Source organism: Anas acuta, chromosome 12, assembly GCF_963932015.1.
Source record: "Anas acuta chromosome 12, bAnaAcu1.1, whole genome shotgun sequence".
NCBI lineage: Eukaryota > Metazoa > Chordata > Aves > Anseriformes > Anatidae > Anas > Anas acuta.
The window spans coordinates 5,454,694-5,473,356 of NC_088990.1; the positions used below are offsets into that span (position 1 = coordinate 5,454,694).

General features: G+C 39.1%; 1 long non-coding RNA gene across 3 annotated transcripts in view; it reads left to right on the top strand.

Moving 5' to 3' along the window:
* The first annotated feature begins 13,883 nt into the window (after positions 1 to 13,883).
* Positions 13,884 to 18,663, top strand: part of LOC137863271 (uncharacterized) — a 60,062-nt gene continuing 55,282 nt past the window's right edge. For all 3 annotated transcript variants that reach the window (XR_011100819.1, XR_011100817.1, XR_011100818.1), the window contains exons 1-2: positions 13,884 to 14,352; positions 14,791 to 14,884. This is a non-coding gene — a long non-coding RNA (uncharacterized lncRNA). The remainder of the gene's footprint in view (positions 14,353 to 14,790; positions 14,885 to 18,663) is intronic.

Below are 18,663 nucleotides of genomic sequence, written 5' to 3' on the forward strand. Positions count from 1 at the left end.
AGAAAGAAAAGGGCCATGCATTAATTTACCTTAAAAGCAATTATTTTGTGGTTTTTAATTAATTTCCAGGGTCTTTGAGCCATTCTATCCAATCTGGAGGAGAGATTGGCATGTTCTTAGGGAAGGGTCTGTTCTGGTGCTCAGTGTAGCAGCGATGAAAGTCTGTGGCTCTAGAAATGTTTACACTAATTAGAGAATTCACACGCAATGGTTACGTGAAAACTGGTATTTCTGAGTCTGATGAAGTGGGAAAACCCTGAATATGTCCCTTTCTCTTCCTATCCCACTTCTTGGGATATCACTGTCAAGACAATTATCCCACATTAAGAGAGCGGAAAAACAAAGAAATTGCTTTTGTTCTGTTTTCTTCTGGGTGAGGAAACAGATAGAGAAATGTGGCTCTCACTTTTAAAAAATTTGCCTTAAGGAATAAAACCTTTGAATATTGAGGTGAAGCCAACTTTGGCCAGTTGCAATTGGAGTGTATTGCCAAAGTCAGCTGGGAAACCTATGAAAACTCAGTCATCAGTCTTAATTCAAGTTCTTAGTCCAGATGTATTTTAATAATATAATTTGGTTTTATGTGTGCATGTGTGTGTTCTCAACAGGGAGGTCAATGACTAAGTGGAAAATGAGAAGTATTTTAATAGATATTCCTCCAATACAGCATAACACTATAATGAGACAATAGCAATGGCAAGGTATGTGGAGTGCTGCTAATTTCAGCTGTGGTATGGAGAATGTTCATCAGGATTGTCCCACAGCCCACTGGAACATGCCCATGGTGTGTGGATACAACATAAACTCAAAAGTCCAGATTAAGCTTGTTTAGCTTAATTTATTGTGGAGATAAAAAGTCAACATCCTTGGTGCGTCAAATGAATAAAAAAAATCTGTGAAATAAAGAAGGCTATTTCCATTCAAAATGCGAAGACAGCTGAATTCTTTGCATGTTGACATGTGATTTTCATTTATGGACAACAGGCAAATGGTTCGCATGTTAAACCATCCCATGGCATTGTGTGACAGCAAGACTTCCTTGGGCGCATAAGCTAGAATTTATAAAATTGTGTGGTTTAGGTAAGTCAGAAGAAGCACAACTCTGCAATACATTCATTACTGGCATGAAGCATATGTCCCTAATGTAGTGAGCAACTAACAGATGAACAGATTACATCACAGGCTGAGAAGAAAATAAAATGTGGTGGCTAAACACGACCTTTTTAATTGACGTTTGCACTGTATTCTATCTAAATATATTTTTGAGGGGAGGGGACTCTGTCAGCACTTGAGTAGATTCACATGCTGCCTATTTGTGCTCTCTAGGCTGCAAACCAGCTCTTCAGTGATCAAGCAGATTTCAGGGTGGATCTATTATTCAGAGCAGGATTTGGATATACTCTTTTTTTCAACATGCCTATGACTATTTTCTGTCCATACCTGCTATTGATCATCATTTCCCAATTATTGCAACATGAGAAGCACACATGGTTTCCAGACTGCACTTCTGATCTCTTCCAGTCCACAGCTGTTTGCTTAATGAAGGCTTGTGGTTTGTTTCCATTTCCCTGGAATTATAAAAAAAAAAAAAAAAAAAAAAAAAAAAAGAGAGAGAGAGAAGAGGAAAAGGGGGAGGGAGGCCACAGATCAGAAAAGAATTTGCTAATTTAAATTTTGATTATGGCACTGTTTAAAGCCCAAGTAGTCTCCAAGATTGTGCCCGTGCATATGAGTTTCATTCTCTTAAGGTCAAAAGAAGCTTTATGAGGCTGGTCACCCCAGAACTTGTAAGAGTGTGTATATGGGAGATGAGACCTTCAGCACTGTTAAATAAGCCTGTATGAGGAGGTGGTGAGTGACATGCTTTTACGGAGGATGGTTTTCAGGTCTAGAAGAAACCTTTCTGGAATAAACATGTCCCAGTTAATGGTATTAAAACAGGGCAAAAGCAACATCAGTGCAAAAATACCAGCAGACTGAGACATTCTGCTGGGGCAGCAAGCAAACAATGGGTGCCAACTGTCTAAGGCACTGTGTTAAGACAACACTAACCCTTAATGGTAACTGTGAAATGATGCATGATGTTTGCCAACAAAAAGGAAAATGCAAATTGGCTCTTTTTGCTTACATTTAAGTGCCTATCGAAGTCTGTAGGTAGATCTACAGGTATGATCATCTGTCAGACTAGAGGAATTAATTTTATTCTCATAAATGTAAAAGGTTATATATATATATATCGTGTGTGTGCGTGTATGTTTGTGCTTTATTTTTCTCCCCCTCTATCCCCCCTCCCAGCTTTGTCTTCTCCCCCCTCCCCTTCATTCCTTGTATTGTTCTGTAGCACAGACAGAGTTTTTAAGTCAGGTCTCTTCATATTCCCTTGTCGACACACCTCTGAGCCAGGCTGAGGGACAAAACACGTCTCTGAGCTGAAGCCTTTCAGAAATGATATACAGGAATTAGTGTTGATATGTGCTGATGTGGAGCTCTACTTTTGTTTCTTGAATGGCTGGGGAAACTGATCCAGGCCAAACTTTGGAAATCTTTTACAGCAATCTGATGCAAAGTGATTTCTAGCTTTCTATCACCTTTGACACAAGAACACTGGCATAATTTTTGTACTACTGTGGTCCTTGCCAGGGGCAGTTCATCAGATATCAGGGATTAGGGACAAGTGAGCTAGTTCAGCTGGAATTCCTGCCCAGCTCCCCTTTCACCCCTGTGGCCTATTCTGTGATACGTACTAAATCTGAACCATATACATTACTTTCTACTATCACCATCCTGTGTAACTCCTCTTTAATCTCTTGCTGCCATTGAATGGTGTGGAGCCAGTACTTCTAAATTTCATGACGCCATTGAATTCCATGGGGGCAATTTGGGCTCTATTGAAGCTAACAGCAAAACTCTCATGGGTGGTCAGGTTTTTACCCAGTGCCTTAACTTCCAATATTCTCAATACGAGAAAGCCTGATTTCAAACTAGTTAGAATTTTTGTCAAAGTAATTCTGGAGAGTAAAAATGCAACTTGAAAAAGAAAATAAATCACTATTTTAGAGCAGAACATCAATTTGAATGACGTTGGATTTTGTAATACAATGAAATGAAGTAATTCAGTAATGTTGAAATATCATATGTCTATACAGAAGGATAGATTAAGTTTTCATGTCAAGTGGCTTTTATGAAAGAAAAGCCAGTATTTATTGTGCATTTTTTTCAAGTATAAAAGGTCACTGTGTGAATAACTACTCTGATGTTACACAGATGAAATGTTTTATTTTGACTCATAATAAGCTTATTTTGAAATTTCAGTTTATGTTAAATTTGCTTTGAAATAGGAAAAAGACCATTAACAAAAAATAGTAGCACTTCCTTTGTATGAGAAATCTTCCTGCTCAAATCCACATACCTTTTAGAATTTTTTGGAACAGCTTGGGTTACATGTTCAAGTGGGCATCCTCATTAGCTTGGGAACTCCATGGGAAAATAGCAACTGTTATGGAAAAGATTATTTCTTGGCAGGTTTAACTCAGATCATAATGGTGGGGAAATATTTCCAATATTATAACTCTGCATATTTTCTTATTTCTACCACCACTGTTTCTGTGTACTGCCTTTCAATGAGATATGTCTTAAAGAAGTGATTCATGTACCTGCTGACAGTGAGGAAGATAACCGATAAGCATTGTTTCATAAGCTGTTATGCAGATGCAAAATGTTCACTCCACTGACATAAAAAATCAGATAAAAGGGACTCAAACAAAGTACATCAAACAAAATACATAAATTACCTTTTGTAAAATCCTCTACTCATTTGCAGAATTGAGGAATACAAATTGTTGCTTGTAACAGGAAATAGGTATCTTTAATCAAAAGTTCATTGATCTGCATATCACATTTTTCTTAGATTTTTCTGCTCCAGCTCTAACTTTAGACAATGATGTATCAATTTTTCAATACGTCTTACTATTTCTTGGAAGAGAACATCGAGGCCAGATCCTCATCAGAGATTCATCGGTTTAAATTTGAAGTAACTCCATTAACTTCAAGAGGGAATTTAGCCTGTTGCATCTGGCTCACATCTTTCCCTTTCATTCAATTAGTGTTTGGCACAAACATACAGCTACTTAAAAGCTTTCGATCTGGTTGAGAAAAATCCTTATGGCAAAAGACAACAGAAAGAGCAATCCAGTGACCTGCAAGCTTAGGTGACTGAAGCCAGATGTGTTCAGCTGCTTAGCAGTCTTAAAGCCACTTGTTAGGCAAGGCAGCGGCAGAACAGCTTCTAACATTGCAGAAACCTTTTATGTTTCTTTGATGGCAACACTTCAATATGAATCTTAAAACTAAACTTTTTCTAATGTCCCCAGGAGAAATGACCTGGGACAGTCAGTCAATTATGGTACAGCATTTGTTATATGTGTTAGAAAATGGATACAGAAGAGAAGGTTCTTATGAATGCTACTATTTTAAATTGCAGGATTTTAAGCAAAAGTTTGTTTGGCTTTGGGATACAAAATTAAGCAAGTAAAACGAGTACTTGCACTGGGATAAATTTGAGGAAAATTCAAAATTCTGGTAACCATCAGTGCAATAGGTTAATAAGGCCTTGGTGGGAAGCGGAGTGGGAATTGAATTAGAAAAAGAATGGAAAAATAAGACAACAACAACAAAAAACACACTAGAATTATGGTCATTTCTACTATTCCAGATGGACAGTCTTAGATAATGAACAGAACAAGACAGGTTCTGTAGAGCACATCCAACACGTTTGCCAATGTGCCTTAACCCTGACCTAGAAAGACCATTTTTATGAGGTAGAGGTTGGCTTGGGTTTCAAGACTGTTATGCAGTCCTTCGTCTTTTTGCTGAGTTTGCCAGATAATGGTATTTTTAGAAGTGGTTCCTCATTGTGTGTGTACTTACAAAATTACAGACACTATTTTGCCTAAGCTTACTGTTGTTATAGACTGGATTCAGATCAGTGACCAAGTGTTAAGGAGCTTTTAGGTCTGTATGCAGTTTTGCAAGTCATCCAGCTCCACCAGAACAGGCTGCAGTCTTGAGGGAAATTGTGACTTTAACATTAAAACTGGCTGGGATGAGGAAGAGTGATGCAATCTATAATGGGCCCTCTTTTCACAACACATGCACCAAACAAAAACAAAAATACAAAACTCAGCACGTTATAAATGACATAGGAAATGAAAACTCCCAACCACTGTTCAAGGGAAATAGAGAAAAGACAGAGATAAGCAATCATTATAGTGCAGTCTTTTTCTGCTTAATAATATTCAGTGCGGGCAAAAGTAGAAGGGTCCACATCTTCAGACAAGGAAAAATGTTTTTCATTCTCTTTAAATTCAATCTTTCATCCCTTTCTTCTTACTTATTTGACTTGTGAGATGCTATGTTCATTCAGGAGCTAAGCTCCCATGGGGCTTGATTGGAATTAGCCTGGGATGTAGCAAGCTGGAAATTCTGAGCAAGGCAAACCTTTGCATCAACCCCTCTGAAACTAAATTAAGTAGTTAGCTCATCTCTGCTCACAGTGTCTTACCCTGCAATAGAACAAAGGGCCAAATTTAACCCTGCTGTAAGAGGTCAAAACAGTTAAGAATTAAACCAATAGGAAATTTTCTCTTTATTTGACTAACAAGAGAAAGCCTTCTGTATAAACATGCATCCTCCTCCTCTTCCTAATCTCTTAAACATCCGGCCAGGATTAGGGTCCTGTTGCACTAACTGCAATATAAACTCAGAGGACAGGGCAGTTCTTCTGCAAAGGCTCTTTATTTTAAATGGACACAAGGAAAAGGACGGAGAGAAAGAGATACCCTACTCAAAGAGAATTAAGTTTTTGAGAAATCCACTCAGATCCTAACGTCAGAGAAACAGCTGTAATAAGAACATTTTCAGGCAAAGTATCACACTCACAGCCAAAATCACTAACCCTAACCACTGTTTATGTAAGAGAGAGAAATAAATGAATGTAAAAGCCACCTTTGCTTCACAGCTCCACTTTCCGTTACAGGTCAAGCTTTATCAAAACAGATGACTGCTAATCCTTGCCTGGAAAGATGTGGATGCAATTGTTTTATTAGGAGATTGTTTCACAGCATTAATCTGATCGCCAAATTTGAGAGTGGGAAAGACTTTTGGAGGTTTATCATTCTTGTGCCTTTTGACGTATGGATAGTATATTAGGGTCCCCTGTTATCAATTTCTTGTGGCTTCAGGATACCAGCCAACACAGACCTCTGAGCTTCCTATCTTTTATCTTGTGTCTGCGGTGACTTTTCTCCTGCAGTAAGGCATTAGATCAACTCCGTCGTCAGCTTAGGGGAAATCCATCAGTTAGCATCAGCAGAGGAATGAAGAAGAATGACCTGGCAAGAGGCAGAGTAACCTCAAACTTGAGCCAAGGGATTGTCAGAGAGCATAACTGCATCGCCTAGTTTTCTCTGGGTGATGAGAGAAAAACTACGGAGGGTGACCGCCACAGTGAGCAGGATCCACACCCTCTCTGCAAACAAACACCAGCTTCAATAAGTGCCTTTTTAATGTGCATTGAGTCTTTGTGTAGGAAAAGGATGTGCAGTTGGCAAGTACAGAGCTGTAAGGGGATAGTTTGAACATGCTGATAAAACGTCTAACTTTACTCCAGAGTTGACTTTATCATTTACCCAGGGATATTGTTAGTAGAAGATGATAGCCATGCTCCGACAAGAGACAGACAGTGAAATGTATATGAACAAAACAGCCATTGTGGTGAATTCTATCCTGTTTGTGTGGTGACTTCTCTATCCATAATCACACAACTTTACAGGCAGAGATAAAACACAAAGCAGACGGGCACAGAGGTGGGGGGTCAAGAAAGTGAAAAGAGAGCACACCAAGATCGAGGGGCTCTTCTGAGGAAGACAGGGGCTACCCCTCTCAAAGCCTCAATGCTGAGAAAGGGAAGGAAGAGAAAAGAGAAAGAAATCCTGGTGTCCTCCGGCAGAGGAACGGCGACGGGGTGAGGTGTGCACTTTGGAAAATGAGGTTAGCCAGTTCACTTGTGCCAGATGGTCTGCAGGAGCTGCCTGAGCATGGTGGCAGCAAAAAGTCAACGCCATGAATGGAAAGAATGGCTTTCCTGCCCTCAGCAGGACCTTAGGAGACTATGGAAACTAGAGCTGGCCTAACACTGCAAACATTTTCCCCTGAGCGTTCACTTGCAGTGAAAGGAAAACAAATTTGTGCCCGTGTGTTCGTGCCTCTATTGTATTTGCCTTCCATGGGTCTCTCTACGCCCTGAGTTTTACTAGTCTAACAAAAACTTGAGGCCTGAGAATTTTTAGCTCCCATGTCTGATAATTCCTGTCTGAAGTGGTATATTTCATTGTATTTATTATTTCTGTTGATTTAAATCAATATAATAAATTCCTATTCAAGAAGCTTCAGCAAGGCTTTAATTGCAAATGATGGACACCCTGTGAATGAAAATAATCCTAAGGAAGTAATGTAGATCAAACTGGCACTGCCTTCCACAGAGTGGGGCCACCAAGACCATGCACTGAGCTGGGGAAGAATCTTACCACCACCTTTGCAGATAGGACCTAAGCCACACCAGTGGCTAAAGGCTTCACAAGATTCCCTTCCTAGGAAAGCATTTTTAGTAGGTAGCATAGAGTCAGGCTTACCCCAGACCCTGCCAGAGAGGCAGCGATGAAGATTAAACAATAACCTGACTGCAGGATTTTCCTCCGAGACCAAGGTTTACATACAAACAGCCACATTGTGACAAAAGTCCCTTGAAATGACTTAGCCCCGGTCTGACAGTGCGTATTTTACCCTGAATGAATGAGGACGAAATGTGCTGTACTTTCAAACACTCAGCTCGTGGAGGCAGCTTCCTCTGTGCAATATGTTCTGCCTTGAACTTTGCCTCTCTGCTTGGGAGTTCACAGCCTGAAGGCGCTGACTCACAAACTCCGGTGGTCTCAGCTGCCGGAGGTTACTGCTTTTCTGCCAGAGGTTACTGCAGGGGTGGCAGAAGGTACGTCCGCAGCCACTTTGCAGTCACACACATTAGTTCAGACTAGTGGAGAGAGGAAGGGGAATGATGGAGTTCACCACTGCTAAATCCACCAGAGCCCTATGACTCAGAGCTCCAGAAGTGAACAGGTCCATGCAATTACTTTGAATATGTGTGGGAAGCAAAAAGTCTTTTAAATTCTCTTGATATAGAAAATACCGGCAGTGAGGTTTTTCTTCTTCTTTGAAGCAGATGCCACTAGGAATAAGGAGTTCATCTCCACAGTTCAGTATTGCTGCTTATCTCCTGCTCTACCCTGAAAGAGAGCCAAAACCTAACAGCATCTCTTGGTGTCCCGTCCCCCCCCCCCCCCGGTTTTGGGTGTACTTCTGAGCCTCACTGAAGGCAAAGGATGTGCTTCCACAGGCTTATCTGGTCAGGATGCAAAGCCAATCCTTCCTTTATCAGATGAAAAAACAAACAAACAAAAACCAGCACAATTAAGATTGGTTATAATTCATTAACAGTATATTGTTAAAGACAGTTTAAGTATTTTTAGTTAGTTACCATAATGTGTTTGGAAGACATTTTTATTGGGAGCTTGTACCAGGCCTTCAGACATATTTTGAATGAATGACTTGCTGCACTGTAATCAAGAGTTGGGTTCAGTTTTCAGGGCCATCGGTGCGAAGTTGGTAGTACGCTTTGAACATCTATCCATCTGGAAGAGTCACAGCTCATTCCACAGAGACCATCAAAGAGCCAAGAGATAATAACACATTTGTTTTCAACTGATAAAGGCCAAACTGGAACCATAAATTCAGTAGTAATAGTTTGTTACCAGTTGTTTGATAGATTTACCACTCTGTGCCATTGTATGCTGAGCTATAAGTTCATACTTTATTTTCATGATTTTTTTTTTTTTTTTTTTTTTTTTTTTTTGTGTGTGTGTGGCTCTGTTATCCCTGCTTAGACCTACTAATATGAAAATGTCTGAACAGTGAGGTGTGTGTGGAGTCATGTCTCCAAGGAACAGTGTAACCTTGTCTTTTTAAAACCGGACTGCCCAAAATGTGCTGCAGGGAAAAAAACATACTGCATTAGCAGGGAAATGGACTACTCTAAGTGACCTAATAGGTGTTCTCCAATGCTAACTTTTATAGTTCCATAATAAGAAAATATTGATTTAATGAGCCAAAAGAAAGCAGAAACTTCTTGGTGAAGAGATGAATTACGTGATGATTCATTCTTTCTTTCTTTCCTCTATTTTTTTTTTTTTTTGTGTATCATGAAAAAGAGTGTTTCTAACCCACATCTTGCAGGCAAACCCAGAAGCTATCATTTGTCAGCAAATAATAATGCATGGGGTGCATCCTTTTTCTTTATGAAAACAGCATAAATCTGAAATTCTTCCCCGCTGGAAAGAAATTTAATATTTAAAGGTAATTTGACCTGTACATGTGTGTGCCATGAATCTTTTATGTGACCTACAGCAAATGTATTTATATAGTATTATTCTGAGGATAGTTATCTCTTATTCATTTTCTGGGATATTATTTTTCTTTCTTTGACTAATGTACATTTGGCCTTCTCATTTCCCCACTCAGCCAGAACTGCTTTAACCTTCCTATTTGTGCCTTTTTTTCCCAGGTTTCAAGGTCTGGTAGCTAACACTAGACTATATGTGGCTAATATTATGATAGGACTGTTCTTTTTGCTAACATAAATTAAAACATACGTCCAGCTTTTTTTTTTCATACCCACTATTTCTATTGTTGTTGCTGTTCCCATTACATAATTGAGTCAACAGTGATGTGTCCGGTGAAGAGGAAAACAATGAGAGGGTAGAAAAGAGTGAGTTTTTTTTTTTTTTTTTTTTTTTAACCATTTCACTTTAATTTCCATTCCTTTGTAGAATAAATTTGTGGGCGGTTCAGATGGTTTTGGGTAACACATTATCTCTGACCAGATCTCTCTGTAGAGGACAGACCTTTTGGACTGAAATTCTGCACAGCGGTCAGTGCAACAAATACATCCTCCTTACAACCCACTTAGCTGTATTTTGAAGTAAGACTGCATGAACTCAGAGAGCTTGTCATATCTCTCGACAACAGTGAATTTCGTACGCTGAAATCCTGATATGTAGGTCTGTTGTGAAGGATTTGATTGACAAGATGGCTTCACTTGGGACATCAGATGAGGCTACTGCCTCCAGCCCTGCCTCTGCTTCACAGATATCTATACTACTTGTCAGTCAGCCCCTGACACACTGCCATTTACAGCATAGCATTTTATGGTAAATCGTCACCAATTTCATCTGGCTTTCAAAGAGTGCGTGGTAAATTGCAGTGGTTCAGGAGCTGATTGACTCCATGGCTCACCCGATTGTGGAAGGGGTGGTAGGAGGGGCAGTTGGGACACCAAACTCATCAGATGTTCCGAATGAAGCTTGTCCCTCCTCATCAGTCAAAACTTTCCATTGCAACTTTGAGTTCAATAGATCTGACCTTTAATTGATTTTAATCCTGTGTGTTGAACTCCTTTCGTTACGCTGGACCAAAACCTAAATGAGGCACTTTCTCTCCTATTTGTTCCCAGCAGTCAGATGAGCAGGCCACTTATCATCTTCACTGTGGCAGCATATGGCAGCATTTACTGCATTCTCATAATAGGGCTGATGCTTCCAAAAAGTATTGGTTTAACTGCACACAGTGCTCTTTATAAGCTTAGCATCTCCTGTTGCTTATAACTGGTTTGCACAAACGCTAGATCTAGGAATGAGTATATCCCTTACTCTGGAGTGCACAGTTGCTCCTCAAAGCAGCTTGCATTCTGGTCTCTCTTTGGGTAACCTTTTTCAAGTGTCCTTGCTTCATGAGGGCCATAGATGTCCACTGGTCATAAAACAAAGGAAGGCTCAAGGGACACCTACAGAGATGATTAATGCTGTTGTCTGTAGCTCACCCATCCTCTGGGTGCTCTTCAACTGTCCTTAGAAAACAGGTCAGAGAGGAAGGGGTCACAGGCTTGGTGCATGGTCCCAGAGAAGGGCAGGGAGGAGCTGCAGATGGGCCTTTTCCTTCTGGTTGTCTTTCTGTCACAGTTGTGGTTCTGTTTCTGTGTTTCAGGATATGTTAAAATTTGAGCTTGGGAAAGAGGAATTTTTCTATAGGTTATTATTACATTTTTCTGATGTCATGAAATTATAAACAGTTCTTATTAAATCCTGTTATTTAATACAAAACACAAGGTTTGGGACTGAACTCTTTGGCAGGATTCTTCAAATATCACACTGGCAGAAACACAGAGAAGAAATTCATATCTATGAATTGTCTGTATTACTTGACACATTTTTGTTGGGAAAGCCAGTTTGGTTCAGACATAGTGTAATCATACCAGACCGTTTACCCTTTCCCGAGTCTCCCATTGACCTTCATACTCCAGTGAATCTTAATTTTTAAGCTTAGGGAAAGATAGCCTGTTGCTTCAGGATGTTGCTTCAAGCCTCTAGCGGCATGAAATGTATTGTTTAAAATCTCCTAACACTGTAAATCAAATTGAGCCTCTCACACACTTGAAACTGAAGCATTTAGTGGGCTGAAGAGAAAAGAAAGCAAGTGAGGGGAAATGGTAATTAAGCATAAAAAAATCTGAAACAAAAGACTGAAGTACAAAATACAGAAGTGTATGCCTGTGTATAGACACGTGTGCATAGATGAGTGTTCATGTGTGCATGCACTCTCACATACACAGAGTAACTTTACCCAAGGTCTGATAGCAATTGGAGAGCAAAGAGACTCAAATGCAAGTATTCATATTTCTTTCTTGCTTTTTTTTTTTATCCTGTCACAAAGATTTGCAGCCTCGGATTTACAACTGTTACGTTATTTGTCTGAATGAAGGATGTTGGCATTATGTCTGGCTACGTGTATGTAACTAGGTGTTTATATGTATGCGCATAGTTTTGTTTCATCCGTGAGTTTATTTTTCTTGTTTCCACATGTGAAGATCAGAGTATGAATGTAAAAAGATGCAGTTGTGATAAGCTGGTAGTCATTCAAATTATGAAGCTTATCTGAGGGTTGTCTCAGTGAAGGCACTAAATGATGCAAAAATGTTTCGGAACTTCGTAGGGACCAGACAACATCTCTTGCAATGTTTCAAATGGACTCATTGGCTTGGACTGAGAAATTTGAGGTGCTCGAGACGATATATATATATATATATATATATATATATAAAAGCAGAACTATTTGAACTTCCAAAAGAATTTCAGATTGACCAGTCATATAAGACTTTCACTGAAGTCATAGGGTCCTTGCTTTCAAGCTGACATTTATGTTAGAGAACTGTTTTGTACAGAAGGTCCCCAGGAATTTCAGTCTGTGGCCTTGTAATTTGGCTTCCTGTGCTGGACAGAAGAAAAAGGCACTTTGATCTTACCTTTAGCAGTGGACATATGGGAAATTCTTAAATTTGTCCACATGGCATGAGAAAAAAAAAAAAAAAAAAAAAAGAGTTCTCACCATATCAGAAACTACACTTCTTTTGTGTGGTAGAGATTATACTGCCGAATATAAACTGTCCACAAACCCTAGATAAGAAGCAACCTAGATCTTTGCTGACCCAGATATATATTATTCCTCCAGGTAAGACACAATGTAAATACACATAGAAGTAACATAATAAAAAAAATCTGTTTGCAGTGTTTCTTTAGCGTGCTTTATCTGAAGAGGACAGCAGAGCAGCTCATAGCCTTATAGTCCAGGATTTATTCTAGATTTTTTAATACTTCTACAGTATTGTGTTTCTTGTGTGTTTTTTTCAGTTCAACGTGTTTTGCAACCACCTGTTGCTTCCTGGAAAAAGGAAATTCTCAGCCTAAGAGACTGATGAACACTCCAATGTCCTTGAGGCACACAGCATAGGACACCTCCCTGAAGTAAATTTTCCCACATGTGCAAAACATGAAACTTCCTTAACTCCAACTTTTGGAGTTAAGAGTAGGCAGTGGTAATTAGTCCTGTGGAAATTTTGTTATGTAGGGACAGACAGCCCCATTTTGTCTCCACTGTAGGATACAAGATGTCTCAGAAACTGATTAAGTCAGCAGCTAATGTGGGTCTAGCTCTCTCCAGTCTTGTGTTGCTTTATGAATCCTGGAAAGAACAGTGGTTCACTGCACTGACCAAGGGCATCTGGTGGTGTTTCTGCATCCCAGAAGTCCATGATTTTGTAAAATATCATGTCAGGGAATATAAATACTTCAGGCCCTCAGACTTGACAAAATCAGCATCGTCGTAATACTTGCAGATCAGTTAGGGGCAGGTCAGTTAAATTGCCCAAACCACCTCATTTTGGCCAGAGAATGATTCACTAGGCTGAATGATTCACCAGGTGAGCCTTTAGAAAACACGGTTTCAAGAGGTACCTGTTATTATTCCCTTTGTTAGCTGAAACTGAGAAATATATATAGAGAACAAATGTGCCTAGCAGAGCCACGACACCCTTTGCTTGGATGACTCACAGAAAATTGTCTCCTGTGTGGACCTACAACTGTGGAACCTTGGGGAGATCTGAATCTGTTTTCATTGCGTGCTCACTCAGATACCAAAAATCACATAGACTTTCCTCTGAGGGCAGCTGAATGATGTGCAAGCAATATAAACCTTTCACGAGGCATGACATGGCAGCTTGTTCTTTCATCTGCTACCCCACAACAAAATATTCCAATGGATTTTATGAGATCCTGTCAGGTGGGGAAAAGGGAAAGATGGTCAAATATCCAAGTACTTTTTTTTTTTTTTTTTTTTTCTCCTATTTTATTATTTTCTCTTTTTTATTTCTTATTTTCCAGTCAACCTGACTTCAAAACAGAGCAAGCAGACTTGATCTCACCATGCCTTGGCTGTCCTGGGGATCGAAATTGCACTGAGCCCAGAATAAATGTGCATGGAAATTGCACATTTTAAACTGATGGCTGCACAAGATCAGAAACCGTGGCAATGCTGACACTTTTGGCCTGGAACTTGGCAGGGCTGTGAAAGAATGTGGAGCTGTTGTTGCAAACAGCTCATTTTGTGACTTGAAAGGGAAGGGCTTGTAGTTTCCGACGTACCACTTCTGCAGATCAGTGACAAGGATGAGACTTTGGTATCAGTCCACTAGCATATCTCTTGCAAGCTGAGAGAAGTGAATATAAAGCACTGTAATCGTTTTCACAGCCTCCAGGATTCATAAGACACCATAAGAAGAAGTTTCTCAAGCTTAAAGTGTTCTATAAGATACTAAATCTTACGTCTCCTGGAGGCCACTGGGGAAATGAAAAGGTATAGTTGTCACATTTTGCCAAAGTATAACATCTAGATAATAAGCCAGTTAGCTCTCCTTTTTCAGACCCAGCCCAGCTTGATGTACTATGTCCATGCTCATTGTTTTATTGATGGTATTTTTTGTTTGTTTTTAATCAAAGTAAAATAAAGGTAAGTTTGTGCCAGATTCTCATATGTTTTAAATTGGTGTTGCTCCACTTAGGCTGATGGGACACATTTATTTCAGCTGGGGAGCTGACTCTTGAATTATTTCTCATTCTCTGTTCTGTTCTATCTCTTTAGTGTGTCATCTTTGGTTTCTGCATCTTTGTTTTGCTTAACTATAGCAAAAGACATCAAAAATGTTTGCCTTTATCCTCAAGTCTGATCATATGAAACTCAGTTATAAATTAGACGAGCAAATGGGTAATTGATGGAAATTTGTTTTCTCTGCAGGCTTTGGTTTCTATGAAGAAGAAAGAGACTATCTAAGATAGGACCTCTGAAGAAGGAGCAAAACCCAGGGAGGACATGCTAATGCTAAACAAAGGTAAATCAGGTTTAACAAGAGATCAGCAGAAGAAATTAACAAATAGATTAAACGTGGAGAGGAGACAGGTTTTTGTAGTGATTTCCAGGTCACTCTATGTAGAGCTATGAAGAGAATGAATCTTGAGGTGATATAGCAAATATGAAACATTGAGAAGTAGGAGAGGGTAAAAAATGGCATGATAGAGCAGGAAATAAAGCTCCAAAGAGGAATGGACACTTACACAGTAACTTACTCATTAGCCCTTGGTTTATATTCCCTGCCTCAGGAATTGGTGCTTCTAATTATCTTTTCACCTTTAGTTATTAACTGCAATCACAGAAAAGTAATGATCACCAACCTTGCTTCAAAATATTCACTGGGTAATGCCTAAGATCATAATAGTTATCTTAATTTGACCATATAAATGGGAATAACTAAGAACTTAAATAAAAGAAAAATAGTCATGAGCCTGAGTCAAATGTCTTTCAACTATTTAAGTTTCTATAGTAAGAACAAGGTTAACTGCTGGATTCCTTGACAGTCACACATGCCTGATATGTTTAGTATCTTAGATGCAATTTTCCTTTCCCCTCTCTCCCTATTTCTTTTTTATCCTGTGGAAGCTAAAACTTTATTATAAAATTGAAGATAAGTATATCAGTTTGTTGGATGCTGGCAGAGCAGAACACAAGCAATGAGAAGATAAGGGAATTTGGTCAAATACAAAAAATACCATGGAACCTAAACCAAATGACATCAGATAAGACCTCCACTGACTTTCTATTAAAAATGTAATAAATAAGGATCACAGAAAAATTCCTTTTTTTTCCGTAGCTTTTTTTTTTTTTCTTTTTTTTTTATTGTCTCTAGTGTTTCAGAAGTGTACTTGTATTCATGCTGTTTTTCCATTCCCATTAGAACCAATAAATGCAGGTCAGCTTATATTGAAGTTCTGGCCGGTCCAGATTAATGATGAGACTTTTTCAATATATGTGCTTTTAATTTATAGACTTAATTGTACTCTTGCGGGACAGCTTTACAGGCTTGCTTATGGACTTAGCAGTAGTATTAGCAAAAGTCACTGAATTCTGAAATCTTGAGCAGTGAGTCTGAGACGATGATGAAGGTTGGTAGCTGGTGAATTGAATGGAAATTGACTGAAAATAAGTATAAATATTACTACGATCAATATCATTGATATTTGGGTTTGGGTGAGTATTCAGCTTTCCAGATGGAAAAGATTCAGCTTTCAGCCGATGGTAATAGTGTGGCGTATTGAATTAGTTTGTGGAACATAGTGCAGCTCTCTTGAAATGGTTCAGCTATATAGACTGTAGCTGTTATTCTTGGCTGTTGGGGAAGTCTGCTTCTTAGGCTGATACTTCACCAAAAAGGAAGAGAGGAATTGCTTAAAAAAAAAAAGAAAAAAAGGAGAGAGAGAAAGAGCAGAATTCTCTCTTGAGATCTGTTATTCATTCTAAAATCTCTTCCATTCACCACAGACTTCTAAAAATATAGTTTGCCTAAGTCTGTAGGATGTCACCAATGATGAGAGACAGCTGGAGATAGCTTTACTATTGTGCTTTCTTCACCCATCTTAGATGCTTTCCTGTGCTGATGCAATTATCCCTAACTGGCAATTTAGGTGGAACAAAGTCAATTTAGTGGTATAGTGGCAGAGAATTGGACCATGAATTTCAAACAATACATTTAATTGCCAGCTTGTCCAGGATTTGACTGCATCTAGATCCCGGCATCACCTTGCAAGGGACTTGGGTAAGTGTTACATCACTGTGTAGGACTATAAAAATAATAAAATATATCCTGATTCATGGCATAGCCTGTTGGAGAGAGATAGGGGAATTGAGACTGCTCTTAACAGCAACCCTCTCCTCATTTCATTTCCTATGATACCTACAAACAGAAAACGGTCACAGTTTCAGTCCAGGCAGCATTAGAAATAAGGCAAAGAATGGATAATTTTGGTCTTGAAATCATCACAGACTTGTTTTATTTCTGAAGAAATTTCTGTAGGTTGTTTTCATCCTGGAATATTTTAACTTTTCCTGATGAATGTTCTCATCTACCTGTATGGCTCAAGCCTGAGTATTTCTTGGGCTTTTTGGCAGGGCTGAACTTTGAGTGACAGGGAAAATATATATTTTTGAGGCTGGAAAAAGGAGCGTGTTTTTGACGGGAGAGCAATCCCCTTTGGGCTTGATGCTTGCCTGTGGCTGTAGGTGAGGTTTGCTTAGCAGTGTCTGCTCTGTCTCCAGTGGACAATAGTCTGTGCCATAAAAGGACTCCGTGCATAATATGGCATATTTGTTGGCCTCAGCCTTGAAGAAAACCAGATGAGAGCTGTTTATATCCATCTAGGGACAATCTCCAGTAGGAAGATAGTACTCTTTGGCTGGCAGATATCTATGCCATTTCATTTTATTTCACCTTTCAGTCTTATGGATCTTTTTCCTCCGCTTCCCCTCCTTTACATTTTTTACGTTTAACTGAGATGTGGGGAGTTTAAGTATGTATAACTTCATTGAAAACAAAAAGGAGTGAAAATGATCAATGTTCATCATACACTTCAATTAAATTTAATTAAAGGATGTTAAGCACAATATATATGAGTGGGTCCAGATAAACCATGTTGGTATAATTCTTTCTCCTCCACTCTTTAAACTCTCAGTTCTTAGGCAAAATCAGGTCCATAAAAAGTTAAGAGTCAACAGTAAAAATCAAATCTTGGAGAAAATGTACTGGGAAAAGAAAACAAACACCCCCCCCCAACATACACATTCATGCTGTCTGCCTGACAATAGTAATCTTTTTCCCTTACACTACCACATGCTGTAGGCTTACAACAAGGTATTTCACCACTGCTAGGCTCAATTTAGGGTACAGAAATGCACACACATACGTGTGCATCCCCTAGCAGACATGAGAGAGTCAGTAAGAGCGAGAAAGTGTGTCACACCCTCTAAATTCAGGTGGCCTCAAGCAGTGCCATATAATCCCAGCCTCAATTAAACTTTCCAAGGTCAGTGGTGTTCTACCAGGTCAGACATAAATAAGTCAGGTGAGAGTCCTAGGGCACTGAAAAGCCATATTTATTCTTTATCCACAGTTCATAGCTATCAAATGAAGCCTAACAGAGAGCGGGAGTGTGAGTGTGTGTGCGTGCGGCTCTCAAAGCTGCTCCTGTTGTAAGTACAATATTTTTAAAAAGAAAAAACGCAATTCCATCCCACCCCACCTTAAAATTGCAGAAAGCTAGTCTGTTACTGTGGAAGGCTCAGGAAGAGAAAGAAATAGATTTAATGATTTAATTCAGCAACATTATGTTTAATGACTAATTTATTTGAGTGAAAGTATCCTATTCACTCCAATGATTTTTTTTTTTTTTTTTCTTAAGAGGGAGCTCTTATCTCTTTAAAATTAAGTTTTGTCTATAGCTGTATCTTTACCGCATGGAGTCTGAGACCAGATGCCAACACAAACCCCTCTTGAATTCAGACATACAGATCTCATGACCTGATTCAGCCAGTAATGGAAATGGGCCAATATTGCACAGTCTAGTGGGCTAGTAAACAGCATATTTAATTTTCTCTTGATCTGGAGAGGCAGAAGAAAGAATGGGGAGAATAATGATGTCTATATCTCAGACCAGAAGTATTAAAGACAATGGACTTATATTGGCTTCAGACCCACTGTGAAGAGATCATATTCAGAGAAAGTAATTAAGGACAGTTGAGGTCCACTGACTTCTGTACTGTCTGAAGAATTAAGTGAATTTT